Raw genomic sequence first — 22,475 nt, 5'->3', positions numbered from 1 at the left:
TGTAAAGAAAGGCTTTTGTTTGTATTAAACAAAAAAGCTGTTTTGCTAGGGGAAGGGGCTTGGGTTATATGAGAGAGCACTACAGAAGTTTACCTATCAGAACCAGGCTACAGCTGATCTTGTACTCCATAATTTAATTAATTTGCATAATGAAATTTACATTTACATTACTATCTTATCTGCACAATGTTCCCTTTCACTTTGTTTTCATAAATTGTTTAATGATATTTTTCCTGTATATGTGTGTAAAGGGATGAAAGCTTTCTTTGCTATCATTCCCTAGTCTCTTCTGTTAATGGTGTCAGTATATAGACAATGATTGTAATCTCTTATGTAAGTCTGATTATTACAAGTAGCTCTTATTAGCTCAGTGACCCCAAAACTGAGCACAGTTAAGACACGTGTTACAATTTTTTGGAACATCGTTTAAAAATAAATTAAGAAAACTATGTATTAGTAGTAGTCTAGTCAAGAACCTCTCACCTTAAAAGTGACTTTTTGGATGTACAAGAAACCCTATGACTTCAAAAGGTGCTCTAAGTCATCAGAAATATGCATATATTAAACAGTTCTCATGTATTATGTGCCCTAGAATGGCATATGTTGAAAAACAGTCTCCCAAAATGCTTATCAATTTTCTTCTGAGGATCTGATACCTGTCAGCAAATTACACTGTTAAACTTATGGCAAGATCAAGTAATTTATTTCACCAGTCTAGTAAAAATGGAAGGATGGGAAATAATTGAGTGGCTACAAAATACCAAACATTAATAATTAAATAATTGTATGACATCCTTCTTAATGTAAATCCTTTACTGTGTGTGCATTTATCATATATTTCATCTTTAATCCTCATGAGCAAGAAATATAAAATGAAAAAAGTATGGATAATGTAACCAAAAGGGGCCAAAGGGGAGTCTGCACTGTGCTGCAGCGCTGGGTCCTCAGGACCTTTGGGGGTATCACACAGCTAGCATATTCCACGAGAGCCCTTTGGTTCGTGAGAAAAGTTTCCAAGTGTTATACCCAGAGTTCTGGAGCTCTTTTTTAGCATCACTAATACTGCACTGGAAACAAGTCCTTCTTTTAAAGGCCTTGTACTGAAGGAGCCTTACCATGAGGGCAGATGTCCAGACAGAGACTTCTTATCAAGGAGAACTGCTGTAAAACATGCCTGGAGGCATAGAAAAGAGGCTTTTAAAGCACTGATCACTTAAGCACATTTCAGGACTATTCATATGCTTATGGTTAAGCATGTGCTCAAGTGTTCTGCTGGATAAAGACCCTAGCCCCCGATTTGTGTTTAGAACATAAAGTTGTTCATTTGTGAAAGTAGGTCTCTTAGAAATATAGCCTTTGTCACTTCACCTGCATTATAATATATAGTGAGGTAGAAGAGCTTGAGAGATAAAGAAGCATTTTATAGATGATATGAAATAATTTTTTCAGAAGACTGTTGTCAGAAACAGGGGTATTTGCTATAGATAGCATTGCTGATTGAAACTAAAATTGAGGAACAGACAGATTGTAATCTCCTTTATCTGGCATTAGGTGATATCCCATGAGACCTTTCAATTACTATTACCTTTTAGAGGAAGAACATTCTCGAAGAGAGACTGAGTAGCTCTGAGATGATTCTTGAGTGGTCACTTGAGTGATTTCCAAATGGGGATGTCACAGGAGATGAATTTGCTTCCAGTGATGATGACAAAACCTTCTGCCAGACACACAAAATAAGAAATGAAGTGAAATTGACACAGTGAAAGAGAAAACATTTCTCTTCATTAAAAGTAAAGTTTTATATGTACCTTCCCCAGAGTCTAAAAAACAAAAGGGTTTTATGCAGTGATTCTGCATTTCTCCCTAAATTCTAGATTGTCTACTATCCTACCAAGTTTCTACCAAAATACCCTTATTTTATAAATCTATCCATCTAATCAGTCTTGTTTTCCTTATACCATCAACTTAGTAGTGCAATTCACCTTTAGGTCTGTCACAGGGTGCCACTGGCCCTTTAAGAGGGAGCAGGACCAGTGCACTCTGTGTCTGGTCTGCTGACCCCAGTTAGGGTTAAAGAGGGCACTTGGGCCTAGAGGGGAGGAGAGACCTCATCAGACCCTGGGAGCTGCAAGAACTGGGAGCAGTGAGAAGAGGTAAAAGAGGGGAGGACGACCCTGGGAGCTGTAACCCAGAGTGGACTGAAGAACTGTTTTTTGTTTTGTTTTGCCTATACTGGGAAATCAACTGCCAGAAAAGAGATTCTGGGTGTGGCAGAGAGTCCTTTGGGAGCTGAGGAGAAGGCCAGCTTGTTACAAGGTCATGTTCACATCCTGTGATTTGTAGTGTAATCAAGTTCATTAAGCTAACATTTTCAGAATTCAGTGTCTAACATTAAGCACCTAAATAAAAGTGGCCTGATAAAATATTGAATATCTGAGAAATGGGGGCTATGTATTTAGGTGACTAATTATTGATGTATGGTGCCTAATTTTGGCCTAAACTTTGACATAAATAGCTTCATCAAACATTTATTGATGCTTTATTGTGCAAAGAACTTAAATTCAGTCTGCACATAAAACATTTTCTGTCTTTCATTATTTGTGTTTTGTCATTGTGTTTTTATCCCCTCAACAATAACTTTGTGTATGTATCTTTACATGTATAAGGGAGGTATATACATTTTATATAGGTCTATGTGCCTCGTATATTTTCCCTTTAAGCCCTTTTGAGGATCCCAGCCTGTGTGGATATGTGTTGTGTATATAGTATGAAGTATAAAAGCCTTCCATCCTAATAATTCTAGGTACTATATAAAAATAATATAAAACAGACAAAATGGGGCAATCACCCAGTATATCAGACTTGCTTGCTTGAATCATATGTTAATACCAATCCAAAAAATGGATTGCCATTAATGAAACACAGATATTCTCCTAGGACCACTCTTATTCCTAACCCCCACCCCTTGCTAAAACTAAAAAAAAAAAAAAAACCAAAAAACCTAAGCAGTATGCCCTTAAAGTCAGTTAGTTTGGGCTCTGGCAGATTAAGGAAGAAATTGAATTCTAGAGTTACAAACACCTATAGAGAAAACCTTGCAACCAGAGCTATGTAAATAACATTGTTTGATTCATTGGCCATTACAATAAATCGGGTGGCGGGGGGAATTGTGTTGGGTCGACCCAAAATGAAAATTTTTCAAAAATTTTGGCAGACCTAAAAGTTGAAAAATTTCATACAGGGTTGAACAAAACATTTTGTTGAACTCAAAACAAAGCATTTGGATTTGGTTTTGAGTTGTTTTAATTTTTCTAAAATAATAAATTTCAAAGCAAAATGTCATTTTGAATCAGAAAATTGAATAATTTTGTTTTGGAAATGTTTAAATGAAACTTTTTTGATTTTTCTCAGAATTTTTCTTTTACTTTTTGTTGTGGTTGAAACAATTAGGTGAATTCAACACAAATTTGCAAAATATTTTATTCGACTCGAAACAGCATTTTTCAGCAAAAAAAGAATTTTGGCAGAAAAATTTTGCTCAGCTTTTCTTGCAACCAGCCATCACCTTTTCAAACCAAGGGGGTTAGCTTGATTGCCTCCACTGATCAAAACTGCACCAGTGTCTCATGGGGAGAGAGGCACTCCCTCAAGTAACCAAGACCCAAACTGGTTCAGGTTTTGGAAGTCAGGACCAAAACTTTAAACTTAACCCAAACTTAATCACTGGCCAGTACAGACTACAGAGTTACTGACCATATGTGCTTATTATATAAAACATTGCCTAATAAGTAGGCAGCATTATTCTGCACTTTTGATTGATCCGACAGCTCCGTGTACAGCACACTCCATTAGTCTAAGCTGAAGGTGAGAAAGGCCTGGACTGTTCTGGAGCTCTCTACGTGAAAGAAATGATTGTACCATTCTTCCATAGCACATATGAAGCACAGTATTCTTGGTCACAGCTTCTAAATGAGCAGCCTGCACCGATCATACTAGAAAAAAAATTCTTAAAAAAGCATTTTCAAGTGTTTAGACTATAGGATTCAAGTATTGGGGGCCAGTTGTGTTAGTCTGTATCCACAAAAACAAGGCTGGGATTTCAGAATGTGCCTAAGGGAGTTAAGCACCTAACTCCTACTGAATTTCAGTGGGATTTGGGCACCTAATTTTCTTAGGCTACTTCTGAAATTCCAGCCTTAATTCCTTAATTTTGTGAAATGCTCTGGGGTCCTTTTATGGAAAGTGCTTTAGAGCTGCAAAATTGTTTTTCAAGGATTTTAGGGCGGCAATTAATGATTAGGTGGAATCTCCACTTCACAAAATGGACTCTAAACATATGTTAACATTGGAGAGCACAAAGTGGGAAAAGTAGAATTGAATATATTCTGTTTTCCTTATAAGGAGGAACTCCTATTTTATGTAGGTTTTTGTCACTGACTCAAGGTTTCTGGTGAGAACGCTATCCACCTGAATTAATATTCATAAGGTTGGGCAAAATCTCATTAGCATGTTGTGGTCTGGTGGCAAAATATTTCAGGGCAACACTCAATTTGTATTTCACCCCATTTAACACCAAATTGCTGTCGGTTAATAAATGGGACTCCAGGGTTTTCTAAGAAATAATGTCTTATGGCGTTACCTTTTAGTTTAAATAATTATAAAAGACCATTTCCCTTCAGTGTCCCTTAACTACTTTAAGAAAAAAATGCAGAAGCGTATTTTAGTTATAAATATAGAGCCAAAACAGAAAGGGTTGTACTCAGAACACAGTAGCTTTTTAAAAAATAGTCTGTACCTCTGTGCACATTATATATTGTTTGCATCACCACCATTTATTTCCTGGGTGTTGTCACATCTGGGGACAGGAAAAGAGTTGTCTCCGATGCATATGTTAGTCTGAGGGCATGTCTATACAGGAAAATTTCCAGGCATACCACAATAATTACTTTGCTATAGTTATACTGATATAGGTCCCTGAGCGGACACTATTCACTTGCATTCGAGGAAGTTATATTGGTAAAATTATAGTGGAATAATTATTCCAATATAGCTATGCTGGAAGATTTCCGCATGTAGACAAGCCCTGAGTCGGTGGGCTTAGCACTTGGATTCCCAGTCTGCGTTGTAGCCCAAGACTCCTGCACATCTTGTAACATTCTGCAACAGGGCTGCATGGCTGGCTGTATGCCCTTCTTTTTTTATTTGGATAATCCTCCCCCTCCTTTGCCCTTTCATGTTTGGTTCCTTCTTAAAATAAAACAAATTATTTTAAGCCTTAGGGTATTTAAAGCATTCAGAATATTTCTGTTAGGGCGCCTGACACCTTATTTCCAGAACATAGTTGGCAAAAATGTACCTGTAGTATTTACAAACCTGTCACAAATGCTGAACATTGGAACAGCCATGCTTTCTAAAACCTCATGAATATGCTAATTTTGCCTGTAGTTCTGTTTTCTTATCAGCCATGCTATGTTTATTAGCACATAGCACTTGTAATTGTAAATAATGTTTCACGTTTTTATAAGAAACATGTCTAAGCTCCTCAGTGCTCTATGGAAAACATTGACTTAGTCATTGGAGGCCTTCTAAACCATTCTGTCCATTTGTCCTCAGGGTACATCTTAGAATGTCACTGTAGCACTCTGTAATGTCAGAGGTTCAGGGCAAGCCAGTGTGTCTTTGTGTGTTTCTTTATATTCCAGGTAGTGTCTAAAGGTTGAAACCAAAACTGGCATCCCATTGTGCTAGGCGCTGCACGAACACAGAGAGACGTTTTTTGCCCCAAAGAGCTTACAAGATAAAGGGTGGGAGAAAGAAAGTGTTAATGACCTTATTTTACAGCTGGGGAACTGGTACAGTGAAATTTAGTGATTTGCCCAAAGATACACAGTGAGTTTGTGGCACTATTGGGGATGAACCCAGATCTCTTGAGTTCCAGTTCAGGGCCTTTAACCCCAAGAGCATTCTTCGCCTCTCCGAGGCAAGTCTCAGGAATCAAGCAACACTAAATCTACATGTAGTGTCCTATCGTTGGAATGAGTTTGGAAACAGTCATGAACCTTTTAACAGAAAAAATATGTAAAATCAACAACATATACACATTCCAAAATTCTAGTCGATCTAGTCAAACTTAATGGAAAATTGTGAAAACTTCAGTGGTTTGAAAATGAAAAATATTCAAGGTCATTTACTACACAATTAATCTGTCTCAGAAATGATGCTGCTAGGTTGCATTGTGTTTTACGTTTTGAGAGGGGTACTTCGGAAGCCATGACTATTTCTGCTATCATATAATCTGCAAAGTGTTTGAGCAAGTATCGATCCATTAGCTAGCCACATTTGTCACCTGTAGTACTGAGTATTATCTACTATTGGAAGTTTTCCCTGAAAATGAGATGTTGGAAGCACAATTAAGAAACAAGACATTTTCAAAGTATTTTGTTTAATTTTGTAAGAAAGCCCATGGAGGCGAATGGTGTGTCTGAATAATGAGCTCCTGCTGTTACATAAATGCTGAGGTGAAACAGAGGGATTCATCAAAAGAAAACATTGAGGCAGGGCAGGCTGAGCTGGTTTTTGTTTTAAGACTGAAAGACATTTATCCTCTGGCTTTGTTCTGTTTCAGTGATTCTATTTCCAGGATACCAAATGATCAATAAGGAAGAGGACAAATACATCAAGTTTTGGGGGGATATTAGTACAGTAGATTTACACTTGTGCAATGTGCCACTTTTGAGAGACTTATTTAGTAGGACCCTTTCCTTGCTTCATACTCAAATTACTCCTTTCACAAAAATGACTATTTTTGTTTTTAAAAGTTGGCTGATTGTCTGAAAGTTTTATTTTTAAAAGAACACTTTTATCGGAACTGCAGTAAGTTGTCCACCATTTTTTCTGCCAAGGGACTGTAGGTAGCCATGAAAGGTGCTCATTTAATAGCCCAGGAAACAGATAAAGCACAGTTACTGACAATTAGAGAGACAAGGTGGATGAAGTAATATCTTTTATTGCACCAGCTTCTGTTGGTGAGAGAGAGAAGCTTTCAGGCTTCACTCAGAGATGTATGAGGAAACTTGCAATGTGATTCAAACCTATTTTGGTGAGTCTACCATCGGCAGTGAGAAGATAGTTGAATCTTATCCAGTTCAGTTCTTTGCCCTTTTGTTAAGTATGCCAACAAGTTTGCCAACTGTGTCAAAAAAGAAATGTAGTTGGGAACACTGGAACATTTTACATGTTCACCGTTCTCTTTGATGCTCTCTGTGTCTTTGGAGATGAGAATGTAATGGTCTTTGGTTCAGAATGCTGTGACGATGTTGTAACTGGCAAGCTATGGAAGAATTACTGAATGCAAGCAATGTTTAGTGCAAAATTTAAAACATTGATCACAGTTTTTTGTACCCTATGACTTTACTTCTTTTATGTCAAATGAGTATTGAGTTGCCTTTTTATTTGTTGTAACGTTGTTGAGTATCTGTGTTTTGACTATCCTACATAACATACCTGTTCTGTTCTTCATCCAGTGAGAAACCACTTTATTCATAATTATTTTTGTGTGTAAAGTTTACTGTGATTTTTGTAAGTTAGCTAATGTTGTTGTTTCTGTTATCTGTACCCATAAGAAAAGATCAACAATTCATCTGCTGCAGTCGACACTGATTTCCTTTCTGTAAGCCATCTGGTTAGAACATGTTTTATTGTTTTTAGTGGTTCTACATCCACAAACATGCCAAATTCTGTCAATCATTAGAGGTCTCTTTCTGAGATGAATATGCAATAAGATTCTCTAGAGCAATCTCTAGTCCATTTAAATTACTTTTTTAGCTAAACATTGCCCTAATGAGCAATTTGGCATAAAGACCCATATAGTTGCATAGGATATTTATTAGTCATAACACATCATTTTCTCGATCTATATTTCTTAATTTGTAACTTCAGTCTTATAATAATACCATTGCAATGGTTTAACTAGGAATATAGTATTTGAATAGACTGCAAGCCCAAAAAATCAAATCTTGAACCTCAGCCTTATAAAATGGTCATGAAAATTTACCACCACAGTCACATTATCTGCTGCCCACTCTTCATCACCATCCTTCAAAACATCATGAGAAAAAGACCCAGTGATACTTGCCCAGCAAAGAAAGTTATTCATTTCAAGGGAGTGGGTAAGTAAAATTTACAAGGTTTTTATGGTATATCTCAAGGGTTTTCTGTATTCCTCATTATAATGGGCCACATTTTGAAGTCCTTACTCAGTCAATATTTTCATTTACATAAGTAGAAGTTTTGCCTGAGTGGAAATGGTGTGTGGACTTCAGGATTTGGCCCAAGCTTATTGATTTCAGGAGAAAGAACTATGTTTCAGCTATGCTGCTGCCTTGATTCTATTGTCTTGGGTGTCTTAAAAGTCTGTCTTGGCACATAAAAGGTTGTTACAAATAGGAAGGAGAAAAATTGTTCTCTTTAACCTCTGAGGATAGGACAAGAAGCAATGAGCTTAAAATTGCAACAAGGACAGTTTAGGTTGAACATTAGGAAAAACTTCCTAACTGAGAGTGGTTAAGCACTGGAATAAATTGTCTGGGGAGATTGGTGGAGTCTCCATCATTGGAGGTTTTTAAGAGAGGTTAGACAAACACTTGTCAGGGATGGTCTAGATAATACTTAGTCCTGCCTTGAGTGTAGGGGATTGGACTAGAAGACGTCTCGAGGTTCCTTCCAGTCCTATAATTCTATGATTCTGTACAGTAATTCTGATTCTATGAATTGTGTCAAACAGAGTGAAAACAGAGATTCTTTCAGGTTGACATAAAAGTTCACTTTAAAGCACAATTATCTAATTTAAATGAAATTTTAATTTTAAAAAATTCCCTGTTCCCTTTCACAGTAATACACATTCCAGTTACAGAAAATGTTCCATTGCATGCAGCACAGTATCTTCTCTTCAGAATTACGTGGTTTCAAATGTACAGCCAATCAGGCAATCTGAATTGCTGAGCATCTGTAAGCACTTTATAATGTCTTTAACATGCTTTGTGAGACAAAGAACTGAGTCATCTTTTTTTCCTGCAGTTAGCTTTGCGCTCTGGCATTTCTCTTGACTTTTCATGTCTCAACACGTTGAAGAACTTATCATGGACAACAGCGAAATCATACAAGTTTTACCAAAGGCTAGAACTGGTACTTGCCTGCTATCTGAACTGCACTCCACTATTCTCCAGTATCTCTTGAAGTTGTATTTTCACTTTCTCTTGTATTATTGTTGTCTTCAATGTTTTGCTTTTCCTAATGCATGACATTAAGTTCTCTTCATTCATTGCCAGTTCCGGGAGCGGAGGACCCAAAATTCTATCTACCAGTGCAAAGATTATGAAAGATAAGAAAAAGATCTATAAATACATAATTCTGCCTAGCTAGTGTTGCAGCTTTAGGTAATGTTTAGTATACACTAATTGCACAATGGAAGAATGGGAAAAGAAAGGTAAAAGAACCCAGAAGGTCAGTGCTTTTAGTAGCTAAAACCATAAAATTTAAATATTGTGGGCCAAACTCATCTTTAGTGTAACCATTGGAGCGCCTTTGGCCCTAAGCTATTAGCAGTGTGTGAATAAAAAGTCATAGTATGGCTACTAACTAAAACAATATGCTTGAGATACATGTATACACTTTAACGAATGAACCAGTAAAGAAGGGTAGAAACAAAGTGTTTTAAAAAATGTGATATAAGGAAATAAGTTTCTTAAAAGCTGCCACTCGGGAAAATAATAGAATGGACCATTGTCTGTTCCCTGCATTTCAGAGAAGATCTGCTCTCCCACAGAGCATTGGGGGACACATGGTGGGGAGAATGCTAGGTTTGGAAAGAAAGAATTGGGGGAAAACCCAGAAACCATGTTTCAGGCAGCCTTTGTGGCAGGGATAGGTACTGAGAGGAAGAACTCTTGCTCAAAAGTCTGTGACTTTGCTTAAAAAAAAAAAAAAAGATAAAGTATCTAATGTTCTCAAAACACAAGGTACCTGTAAAACAGTCTGTGCATAGCACTCTGTTGACTTTCCAAGGGTTGTTCTTTATTCCATTTCCAATGACTTTCTGGAATCCTGCCTTCTTCCTTCTCTCTTCTGGAACGGCCTCGACTTGGAGGCTCTTCCAGCAGTGTAGGTGGAAACACAATATGCATGAACTATATACTCACCAGCAAAAGGTCGCTGAAGCAAATAAACATCTTCAAAGCAAGCTTTCCATAAGGTCACAAACATTTATTACTCCATAGGTACATTTGAAAGCTTGGCACAATAACATAGGTTACAGTTTTTGGCAAATTAACATAGGGGCCAGGTTTAGTTATCAACCTATATTTCAATACTTTTTTTTTTATACAAACTGTCCCCGCCTAAGGGTGAGATAAACTAATCCCATATTACACTGGAGTATTCCAAAAGAGAAACAGACACGCAACACATAGGCACAATTTACAATGTTATTTTGTGTAACAAATTATTTGCAAGGTTTTTCATAGTAATATAGGCTGTGATTCTTTGTTGACTAATCATGAAGGTATCTGATGAATTGGATATCAGCAGGGGAGGGTCACCTAGGACTTCGACTTCATATATGAAAAATGTCTTGCTAAAGCTTTTCTTGACTTTAGGAATATTCAGATTCCCTTTTAGCATTTTCTGCTGCCACGATAGTTCTGCTTATGATTCTGAACCTCAAATAGATCTAGTATGAAGGGGCAGGAAACACCAAAGCTAGTATTACAGCAGGCTTTTTCTGTGCATGCAAAGTTCTTGTGAATGTAGTCACAACTTACTAAAAACCAAAGCATGACAAAAGAGAACAAACCATTCTTCTTGAAATGATAAATACATAGGAGAATAGACTGATCCTTATTAACATGAATATTTATTGTTTATTATGCTCATTTCCTTTTTTTTTTTTTTAAAGTATAGGTAGGGGATCTGTTGCATTTCTGATACTATTGACCAATGGTAAATTTTTAATAGTGACCATTGTACTTTAAGACATAAGATTAACATCAGCAGTGAGTGGCCGCTATCACTGTCTTGTCATTCCTGGAAGGCACTGCCTTTATTTTTATAAATATAGCTCTGTTTTCCATACAAAATGGAAATACATACAGTTCCCTTAGCATTAAAGATTAGTTACAAGGAAATACTAAAAGAGAGCAGCCTTAGCTGCCATTTATCTGCCACTTTCTTACGTGAGTGGAGTTTAGAATAAAGGCACTTTCCAAATTATAGTAAAATACTTGCAAGGAAAAAAGTATGCAAGGACTTTTATCTTTGTATCCAGTAGATCAGATGGTAAACTCCCCCAGACAGACTAGCAGGGGACCCAACTTCTGCTTTTCTTAGTAAGACTTGAGTGGCATGAAGCAGCAGCTAAGTCAGACATCAAAAGATACAAATGTATGGAGTCTAAAGGTTTGATTTTACGAACATCTTTCTAATTAGCACCACTTTAAAAAATTGCAAGATCTGGCATTGATTTTCTCATGGTTTCATGCTCAGTAAAAGTGGCATTTTCATCTTGCAAATATGTATAAGGCAGAAACTTACAAATACTATCCCCCGCAGCTGACATTTCCTATCAGTGTTATAAATGCACTCTATTTTCCTCTGTCAGCAAGCATTCTACAGTTCCATAATCAGCTAGGAACTGTTTTACTTAGCCAAACTTCTCCTGGAAGAACCTCATTTTAGGTGAACATTATTATTAGCCCCACAGATAATTTATATCTAAACCAATTACTGTGGTTTGAGAATGAAACTGAATGAAGCGGTTCAGCTGCCTAGAAAATGTCCAGGGACTAAGGTAATAACATTGCATTATCAGTCAGTCCCAATCTGCCTTCATCATCAAGGGAAGAAGTTTGATTTGTCCCTTAGTGGATATTTCATTCTACATAAATTAGCCAAAATATCACTAGAGACCAAAACAGAAGTAGACCTCTATGAGATACTTTAAATAATACAGATATTTTGACAAGAAAAAGGGGCATTTTATTTAAGTCTGGTACCCCTGGTTCCCTTTTGATGCCCAGGAGATGATCTGTAATGTGTTCATACAGTACTGGTATAAACCATATGCGAAATAATAAAGGTAATAGTTAATTTATAATATAATTTAATAAATAATATCGTTTGGGCCCTGTCCTGAGCAGTGCTGAGCCATCAGTAACTTCCACTGCGTTTGGAATGGGGACCTCAGTGGCCTGTCAGAGGCCAAGTTCATCCTTTCCTGTGGAAACACCCACTGAAAGAGATCTACGAGGAGAACTTAGCACGGAAACCTATCTGGAGTTTGTCACAAATTATTCCATGGAAATGGTGATGGGGAAACAGAGGATTTTCCCTCCTACCAAATGGCCAGTCGTTCTGCCCCAGGACCCAGCAGGTCTCCTGAGCTCTGCTGTCAGGGCTCTCCTGGCCACAGCTGTTGCTGGGAGCCTCCATTAAAGGGGGTGTGGGTCGAGGTTCAGCTGTGTGGATTGGGGCCATGGGAGAAGTATTAAAGTCTGGAGCTCTATAATTTTGTCAACATATTTGCCAACAAGCCCACTCCACTTCCAGCCCCAGCCTCACCCTGTCTCCACCCCCTCTCCACATGCAGTTTTCAGCCCTGCAGAGTCCCATGAAGGGACGTGTCCCTACTGAGAGGAGGATACCCCAGAATTGCCCCCATCGGTTCTGTGCCAAGAGACACCAGGCACTATCTGGCCTAGTGTTTAAGTCCAAGATAATATGTTGAAGAGCAGATAGAAATACAAATGAGAGAAAATTAAATATGAAAAGTAAGTTCATTGGAGGTTTCTTAACAGGTAAGGGAGAAGCTGAATGAAATTGTAAAGTAAAAATTCAGATCACCAAATGTTAGACACCTGTTGGAACCTTTGCACACTATGGAACAGTCCAACCTTTATGAGATGGTTTGCAGCAGAAGCTGGGAAATGTAATGGTTTCCTTTAGCCTTAAAAAAAAAAAAGACAGTTTGTCCTTATAGGGCTATATTTAGTTTCCTTATATTTTTGTTTCTAAAGTTAATATAATTCATATCCTTTACAGTTTAGCACTTGCAATTCACCAGAGTAAAAGCAGCAATTACGAGAGGCTATGTAATAATCTGAATCCTATCAGCGGGTTCTAATTGTCTGCATACCTGGTAACACCCTTGACCACTACTATTTGCCAAGCAGCCATAATCAGCTCACCCTTGATATTATGTGTTTCCTCAGCTCTACCAGAATACCCATATAGCCTTTACCCACAGTAGTGTAATGCTTGCAAACCAGAAAAAGACACCGGAAAAACAGGAGGAGATGGATGCGCAGAGATTATAGTGCGGTCTGAGTTGTCAGTCTTAATGTTCTTCACTTTAAGTGTTTTCTTCCATTTATTTTATATACTGTTTTTCCATTCCTGTTGCCCTCTACCCAAACCACCTCTCCTTCCTGGATGCTATAAAATTCACATTTGCAAGTGGAGTTTGGCCCTGTTGTGAGTTCAGCTTTGCCAGCACACGTCTCTAATGAGCTGAAACTTTATTGGCTTCTGTAGTTGCAGTTTTGCCTTCTGTTTCTTTAAAAGGTTGCCTATGAAATGTAACTGCACAAATGAAAAACTGGTAGGGCTTTAGCACTTGACCTGTTCTGTTGTTCTTAATGCTTCGCATTTAAAAAATGCCATCTATATCTCAAAGATATTTGGTACTATACATATATAAAAAGTAAGAGACAATTAAAAGGGCCTGTTTTGCTTAAGATATGCTAAGTAGGTTTGGCAGTAATTCACTTAGCATTGATCCAGCATTGTTCAAACATTCTAACCTCTGTAACATTTCCTACCTGCCTGAAAACATTTCAGTCAAACATTTGTGCAGCCATTGGCTTGGAAACTTTTTTTCTCATTTTCAGAATCTTACTGTGTTTCTTTTTTAGGAGGTAATCAACACATCAGAGGCTAAATATATTTAGAGGTCTGGGGTGCTTACAGCAGATAAATTTCAAGGCCTTTATTAGCTCAGGATACAGTTTATTGTACCCAAATATGCTTTTCCTCTTCTCAATTATATTTTCATCTGAACTGCTATAAATCCATCCTCTTTCATAGATTACTGTCCACAGGTCTCCTTCATCCCACAACAAACATATCTATCCTACTTTTAAGCACTTTTCCACCATATCTTAACTCTTGTTCCCAGTATCTATACCCTAATCTTCTTTGCCCTTTGATGAAGGTTGACACCTTCTCCATTGACTGTGCCCCTTATATATATGTGTGTTAAAAGTAATTCCTTTAAAAATTAAACTGCAATTACTGTCTGTCATTAGATGATGTGACATGGGGGGATTCAGAAGATGAGGCAGATATATTTGTGATGGGCATATAGATAGGCTACCTACCGTCAGAATTCACTGCCATAGCAGACCAGTTTGTAGTAGCTGGAGTAGAATCTTTTCTAGGACCATTGTACAAATATTGATAAATTAATCTCTAATAGAAAAATAATGACATATTGGTCGGCAGTGCATATAAGTGGAAAAGACAATGGCAATAAAACCAGTTAAACTTCATCTCAGACACGTGGAAGAAGGTGCGTATCAGAAAGAAATGGTCACAATAGGCACATATTAAAAAGGTGGTTTTGGCCACCAGTTGGGGACACAGAAACAGGCGCAGACAGCAGATCTCTTGGACTAAAGGAGTCTGAATCACAACAATAATGTGAAAAGACCCCATTTCCACCATGCCTTCAGAGTGCTCCCTTCATCCTGCCAGTATCATTTCCATCTGCTCTAAGCTGGCTGAACAGCAAGTCCTTATCTCAGCCAAGCACTGGCACAGCAAATAGACCACCCCACATCTTAGTTCAGTGATAAAGTAGTCTGAGCCATGTCTCTGCATATAGATGACATTGCTGCCCTTGTCACCTCACCTTACATATACATTGAATGACACTTGAGTGAAAAGGTCCTTGCACAACCTCACATCAGAAAGCCTTTAGGCAATTGCTCAATTGCCTCATTGCCACCTTGTGGGAACTCTTTAAAAGGAAAGAACAAATCACTGAAGAGATGTCCTGTCAATTCCAGTCAAGGTCTACAAGGAAGTCAGCAAAGCTGAGTGGTCAATGGTATCAGAAGCTGCTGACGGATCTAAACAAATAAGCAAAGACCGAGAGTTTTGTCCATCACTAGGAGAAGATCAACTAATGAAACTAGTGCAGCTTTTGTGCAGCTCAGAGCCAGATCAACAAAGACTTTTAAAACATTATTAGGACTCCAGTGACACCAAATTTGCTTTGATACAACCTTCTTAACAACCTCACCCAAAAAGGATAGGTTAGAGTCAAGAAACAAAATATACTTTTGGCATTGCTGTGGCAAATTTCAAAAAAAGAATTATGCAAGAAATTTGGAATTTGTGCACAATTATATTTAGGATGTAAGCCAGGTAAAGATGGACTTTTAAAATTGTATCAGTTTCATGGGGGTTTGTTCTTTGTTTATTCTATTTTGCACCAGATATTCTATATCGCTAAAATACTGGGAAAGACATCTAAAAAATCTATAGTAGATTTTTTTCCCCTTCATTTAATTTTTTTATATAAATCCAAAAAAGGATTTTGAAATGCAGATGTACTTGCACATATAATTTATGCTGACAATCATCTCTGCCATAACTTTGTGTTACTAACTAAATCAGACACATTTGGGGACAAGCTTACTTCCAATCAATATGTTAGTATGTCTTTAAAAAAAATTTTGATGGCCAGTGCTCTCTAAAGTATATACTTGAAAAACAGTTTTCTTTTTCCGCAGGCTAATATGATTAGATTATAGTAATCTATTTGACCGGCTGCAGAGGGCCGCCTTTTTACCTTTTTCATTTTTTCTTTTTCTTTTTAAGTAAATGAGTTTCATCTCAACCTGATTTAAAAAAAATTAAACTTCAGAATGCTGTTTCCACCCATTTATTTAAATAGGAGCAATTGCATTATCAAGTGTGTTTGCCAATGTAATAGGGCTGGGTCTCATTAAAGACTTTGATGAAAAGAGTTTCTGAGTTAAACTACTGTATATCCTACACTGCCAAGAACCATTGCAGGTTTGGCTTAAAGATGTAATTTTGAAAAGGTATTACTCTGCTGCCTTTCACATCCCAGAGCATATATTGGATGTGCAGGCTCAGTTGATTCAAGCTAGCTCTTGTTCAGTTCAAAAAGCAGCCGTTTGCCTTGCAACTTAATGTAGTTGATTAAGGTTACTTTGAAAGGTGTAAAGACATTATTAAGCGCCTTCCTTCATCTTTTTGTGTGTGCAGTAGAACCTAGTGTTATTTTATCCAACGAATACCGCTCCTACTGCTACAGGGAGAATGCAAGCATTCCTGAAAGTGGTAATTGGTAGTTCAGTAATCTGCCCCGCAGAGTACCACCTTTTAATTTTATACTTACAAAGAAGCAAATTAGTCTATTGATTAGAAATTCCTGAACCTTTAATATTGACTAGAAAAGGAGCAAAACATCATAAGATGCTTCCTGAAAATGTCTGAAACATCAGGGCTTCATGAATCTACAGCAGAGAATAGTTTTTTAAAAGAAGGTTGTAAAGAACTTTGCGGCCAGTGCAACATGCTGATTGCCATCTGAAAGCTGCTAAGTACCACAAACTTCCATTATAATCAATGGAAATTGAGGGTCTTCAATATATTGCAAGATCTGGTTCCACTGTCTAAAGACTGAATTGTTTAGCAAGTGGTATATAAATATGCTTTATCATAAGGTAGGAGCACCTCAGAACCGTTGCTGGCAGTAATGATAGGAGCCTGATATTTGCTCTTTTTGAATTATAGGAGAAATCCAATGTGTGCTGAAACATCTCATGATACTGTTACTTATTAACAAACATTCTCAATAGTAATCTTCCACTGATATATATCCAATGATGCTACATTCCAGGTATGCTTATGGCATAGGTTGACCTATACCAAAAGCTTAAAATTAACTTCAGGGCTTCACAGAAAACCTGCTATGAAAACGATAGACTCCTTGCAGCTTCGTTACTTATATGATTTAATGGGGGGGGGGGAGTATCTAGTGGATCAGTCAGACATAACCTTTATGCACATTCAGCATAAAAAATAGTTTATTAGGCATTTAGCTTGATTGGGACACTTTTATTTTGCTTAATAGTCCTGAAATCAAACTGAAAGGCTGACTTTAAAAAATACCTTTGCATGCGTGCTCTGAGGTTGATAACAAACTCTGCAATTCAAGCTTTAATAACTAGAGGGAAGCTAAGAAACTTCAAAAGGTTGTGTGATAAATGTTTTTGACAATGCGTCAGCTGAACGTTAGACAGAATCTTGGTAAATCCTCTCATTCTAAGTGGTTTAAATTGGAAGTTTTGAACTTTTTCTTCATAAGTGTATGCTAAGGATGTCATGGTATCTTTGGGTTTAAAAGATCCATTTTATCTAGAATATATGAAATACCATGTGTTTTCCCCCCCACATCCCTCAAAGTGAAAGCAGAAAAGAAATTAAGTAGTTGACTTTCCTTTCAGTGACCTCTGACCTCCAAACTCTCCCTGAGTACTCTTGACCATGATCCTAATGCAGCTTGGGAAAGACTTGCTTTAAAGCATACAAACAAGATATTCCTGTAGAAATACTGCAGTAACTGGAGTCTGATCGCTGACAAGCATTCCGAATATCTTAATCATGACAACTCTAATGCGTTCTGGTACTAGACAAAACAGTGTTTTCACATGATAGTACCACTGTTTGTTGTTTTTTGTAGGTCAGTGAGAAGGACATGTGAAAGCCAGTTTATTATTGCTCTTTGAATCTCCCTGTCATTCCCCACCACCACCACTGCCACCTCAAAAAATTTTGTGTTTTATGTTGTTTTATTTGGGTTCATACCTTTCCGGGACTTATCTTACCTTATTTCACCCTGTACGTTCCAGTTTAGCAAGGTGCTTAAAGCACATGCCTAATTTTAAGTGTACCAGTGGTCCTGTTGACTTCACTGGAACTGCTTGCATGCTTAGAATTAGGTTGATACTTAAATACCTTGCTGAAACAGGGACTAAAATGTTGGGCCAGCAAAACCAAAACATTTCCAGAAAATGCTGAAAATACACAAACCAGGATCTAACAGAAAGAACGCAATGGTACGTGAGTTTGCATTGTTAGAACCAACAATGTTGAAAATCTTGATCAAGAGTATTCAGAGTACTCTTGAAGACACCACTTTGGATTCCCAGATGAAATTTGATGGATGGACTGAGCTGCACAAGAGCCAAAGTATCTAGTGTATTGTTGATACATCCCTTCTTCTCCTTTCTATGACTTGTATATAAGTCTTGAAACTTAAAAACAGGGTGGTCTTAGATCCTATGATATTCAAGAAAACGTAGAGTAAACAATCTCTCTCTTTCATGGGTGGTTTGGTGGCCTAGTAGCAAACTGTTCACTGCTACTACAGAGACTTAAGCATGATCTTGGACTCCAGTGCTCTTTTTATTTCCCCTCCCCTGTACACTAGTGGTATGATCAAGTGGAGGGGGAGGAAGCTTGCATTACACAACAGCAATTCCTACTGGCAAATGTAAGAAGCAGTATTGACAAGCTCAGAAGAGAGCCCTGGCCTAATTTTAAAAAGCATTCATGAGTCACAGCTAAGGCCAAATTCCCAAGAGCTCTCAGCGCCCATGTAGGCACATCAGCAAAGTGGCCAGATTTTCAGATTTGCTCAGAATCTAGCCATTGTTCTCAGGGGGAGCTGCTGAATCCAGAGTCTTTTGAAAATCTAATTCTTGACCAAAGAAACTTGTTTTTCATGGTGGTAGCAGAGAATGAGGAAAATATGTTGGGGTTCTTTTAGAGGCATATAACACCGTGGGGAGCATATTTTTGGAAAAGATAGATTCACTGGTTAACACTTGTGTTTTCATTCCATGGTGTGATTGCTGTCTGAACATTGAGAAAGCAGTATTAGTTAGTAGTTTGCACAAGAGATTAGATATCAGGATTCCTGGAGTCTATTCACAGCTCTGCCACTGTCTTGCAGGACCCAGGAAAGTCAGTTACTCCCTATGCCTCAGTTCCCCATCTGTAAAGGGTATATAATCCTTATCTATCTTACATTGGTGACAAGGCTTAATTGTTCATAAAAGGCTGAGAGAACCATGGAAGGAAGGTGTTATATAAATGTAAAATATTGTTTCAAATGTTTTAATTTTTATCCCTGGGGTACAATAAATCATCGGAGCTATCTGTATAGACATAAAAATAATTCCAATTTTATTTATAGACTGTGGCTCAGATTCTTAAAGGTATTTAGGTGTTGCTGCGGTAGTGTTGCAACACCTAAGTGAGGTAGGTGTCTACATCTCATTTTCAAAAGGGATTTAGATTTCTAACTCAATTAGGCAGTGCAACGCTGAGCGTCACAAAGCCTAAATATTTTTTAAAAACTGGGCCTGTAAGAATAACTTGAATGATTAAACCCACAAACTATTTTCAGAGCAGAATAATAATACGAATTTTTTTCTTTTTCAGTTGCAGTAATATTGACCACTGGATATAGGCTGAGGGGGAAGCGTTGTTTGTGAAAACAAAGCTATTGTTTTGACACAGACCACAGAAATGTTGCCTTTCATATTGAATCAGTAGCCTAATGAGTAGTGTAGCAATAGTTCAACATCAAAGCAGAATTTCTTGGATATATGGTGTGTTGCAACAACAGCTAAAAAGTTCCCACCAGAAAGGAATTTAGCCATATGTGAATAGCATACATATGTATTAGGTTAAAACCATAAGATTTCCTTTCCTTTACACCAAAAACAAGAGAGAAATTGAGCACAGAGGTTTTGAAACGATCATGCACTGGAATGCAGAACAATAGGAAAAAACCAAGGTCCAAATTCTTTGGTGGCGTAAATGGGCAAAACTCTATTGAAATCAATGGAGCTGCATCAATTTTGCACCAGCAGAAAAGTTGACCCAAATCTCAATCCTTGTCCCTTTAATAAAAATACTATACTTTTGTGACTCAAGGAGCACAGCAGTGGTCTATGTAATGACATTTTCCCAAGTTTTATTTTAATAACAATAAGCCCAGCCACCTTTAGTGCAGCGGTTCTCAAACTTTGGGTCAGGACCCCAAAGTGGATCACGACCCCATTTTAATGGGATCGCCAGGGCTGGCATTAGACTTGCCTGGGCCCGGGGCTGAAACCGAAGCCTCAGCATCACCGCTCAGGGCCAAAGCTGAAGCCCGAGGGCTTCAGCCCTGGGCAGCGGGGCTCAGGCTACAGGCCCCCCACTTGGGGCTGAAGCGCTTGGGCTTTGGCCCCCCCTGCTCAGGGCGGCGGGACTCAGGCAAACTCAGCCTTCACTCTCCCCTCCCGGGGTTGTCAGAAACGGGTCGTGGTGCAATGAAGATTGAGACCCCCTGCTTTAATGTAATATCACCCACAGGATCACACCACTTTATTTAATCAGGGAATATTTGAACAAAGAGAACAATTACTTAAAAGGAGAGATGGGGCACTAGTTTAGTTGGAGAGTACCTGAGATTACTTTTGATGATAAACTTGACCTATTTCTCAACTAGGAGCTGCAGTTGCTTCTATAAATAGAGAAACCACCCAACTTAGAAGATGAATTCTTGCCTGTGTGATCTTTAGACTATTCCTGACCTACCACTCCATATACAGATGACAGGGCTCAGGGTTGGGTCATTGCTATTTTGTCACGGTTTTAGATAGTTTACAAGTGCATATGTAGTTCTGGAACAAAATGCTGTGTAGTTTGTGTTCATGTTTGTATAGATTTTCCTCAAGCTTCCAGAGTTAGGCTTTTCTTCACATGTTAGTGGAGAGAAAAGCCATAAATGATTTTAATCTGAATTAAAGAGATATGCAAAAGGAGACCTGTACTCCAGAATTGTTGTTGGCACAGATTTTGAGGGTGTAAAGTAGAAGCACTCTTCAGGGGGCATTGTTAGTGAGAGAATTAAGACAACAGTAGGTAATTACAGTAGCTTTTATTACTGCATCTTTCATTAACTAATTATATTAATTGGGTAATGTATGTGAAGCCCTTTGAAGATGAAAAGAACTATTATTACCCCTATTATTAGTATTACTCTACATTGATCATAAGAACTGAGGCCTGTTCTCTTCTTGATGTGCATGCATAGCTGCTTTACAAGCAATAAGAGTTATGCATGTGTATCAAAAAGAGAATATGCCCCTACCAGGCTTATTCTGATCTTGATGAACAATGACTTTCGAGTTTAACACCCTGTTCTTCAAGATTAGAATACCATCAGGTCTTGCATGGAGAACATTTTAAAAGACTTCCCTTTCCCTACAAGCCTCTCTTCTTATTTATTCAGCTAATTATATTGAAGAGGAGGAACAGCATACCATGTTCACTGTGGCCAATTCTGTACCACTGAAATCATTGGGAGTTTTGCCATTGACTTTAGTTGGAGCGAGAACAAGGCCTGTGTGCTCAGTAATTTACATAAAGGAGGAAATAATTTTCGTTGAAGGTTTCTGAAGAAAATACAATAGTTAAATACTTCGCATTATGCAAAAAATAGGTCAAAACAGTTTTGGTTTCTGCCTGTTCAGTTTTTCCAAGTTTTTATGCACAGTTTTTTCTCTTTAACTATTTCCTGTACAGTAGTTAAAGTACGAGCAGAACATTTTTTCATATATTAAAAATGAAAAAAAAAATCCTTCTTGTATCACCATTGTATGCTTGTTCATTTGATCCTTCCAGGTTTTTTTTTTTTTTTTTCCTTCCAACTAGACCTTGTAACTAATGCCTCACTGTGTGTTTCTGTCTGAAAAGTGACTTTGTAGAACTGGCATCATGCCGTTCCATATTTATGTCTGTGACTCCAAGTCAAAACTATATGGTTTACAAGTTTAAAAAAAAATCTGTCACCGTTGCAACCTCTGATTTAAAAGTCAAGTTGGATTTTTCTGGTCTCCTATGTCACCCACCAGTATAAAAGATTTTGTAGGACAAGTGCTGCACTTACTTCCACATGTGCAATCCTATTGTCTCCAAACTCTGTTCTCAGTTACCAAGAGTGGATTTGGTCTTCCAAATGAAAGTTTAGTTAAAAGTTTTGTTGGCTCTGCCATGTTCTTGGGGGTTAAAAATAAAAAAGCCTATCCAAGCCATAATATTCTGTTCACACATTCCATCTATCTGCTAAAATCCCCATTGTATCTGAGTGTCTCACAGATATTAGCGAAAGCAGTGTTAATATCCCCATTTCACAGCTGGAGGAGAACTGAGCTACAGAGACATTGAGTGACTTCCCTGAAGTAATAAAGGAAGCCTGTGGCGGAGCCAGGAATTAAACCCAGTCCTAGATCAGCATCTTAACCACAAAACAGTCCCTCCTCTCTTCC

The 22,475-nt window shown here is 37.8% G+C and overlaps 1 protein-coding gene across 1 annotated transcript in view; it reads left to right on the top strand.

The window, feature by feature from the left end:
• The window catches only part of CEP112 (centrosomal protein 112), a 297,346-nt gene that overhangs the window by 248,574 nt on the left and 26,297 nt on the right, over positions 1–22,475 (top strand). The window lies entirely within an intron of this gene.

Source organism: Terrapene carolina, unplaced genomic scaffold, assembly GCF_002925995.2.
Source record: "Terrapene carolina triunguis isolate 2854851 unplaced genomic scaffold, T_m_triunguis-2.0 Scaffold192, whole genome shotgun sequence".
NCBI lineage: Eukaryota > Metazoa > Chordata > Testudines > Emydidae > Terrapene > Terrapene triunguis.
This window is presented reverse-complemented; position numbering and strand designations above follow the sequence as displayed.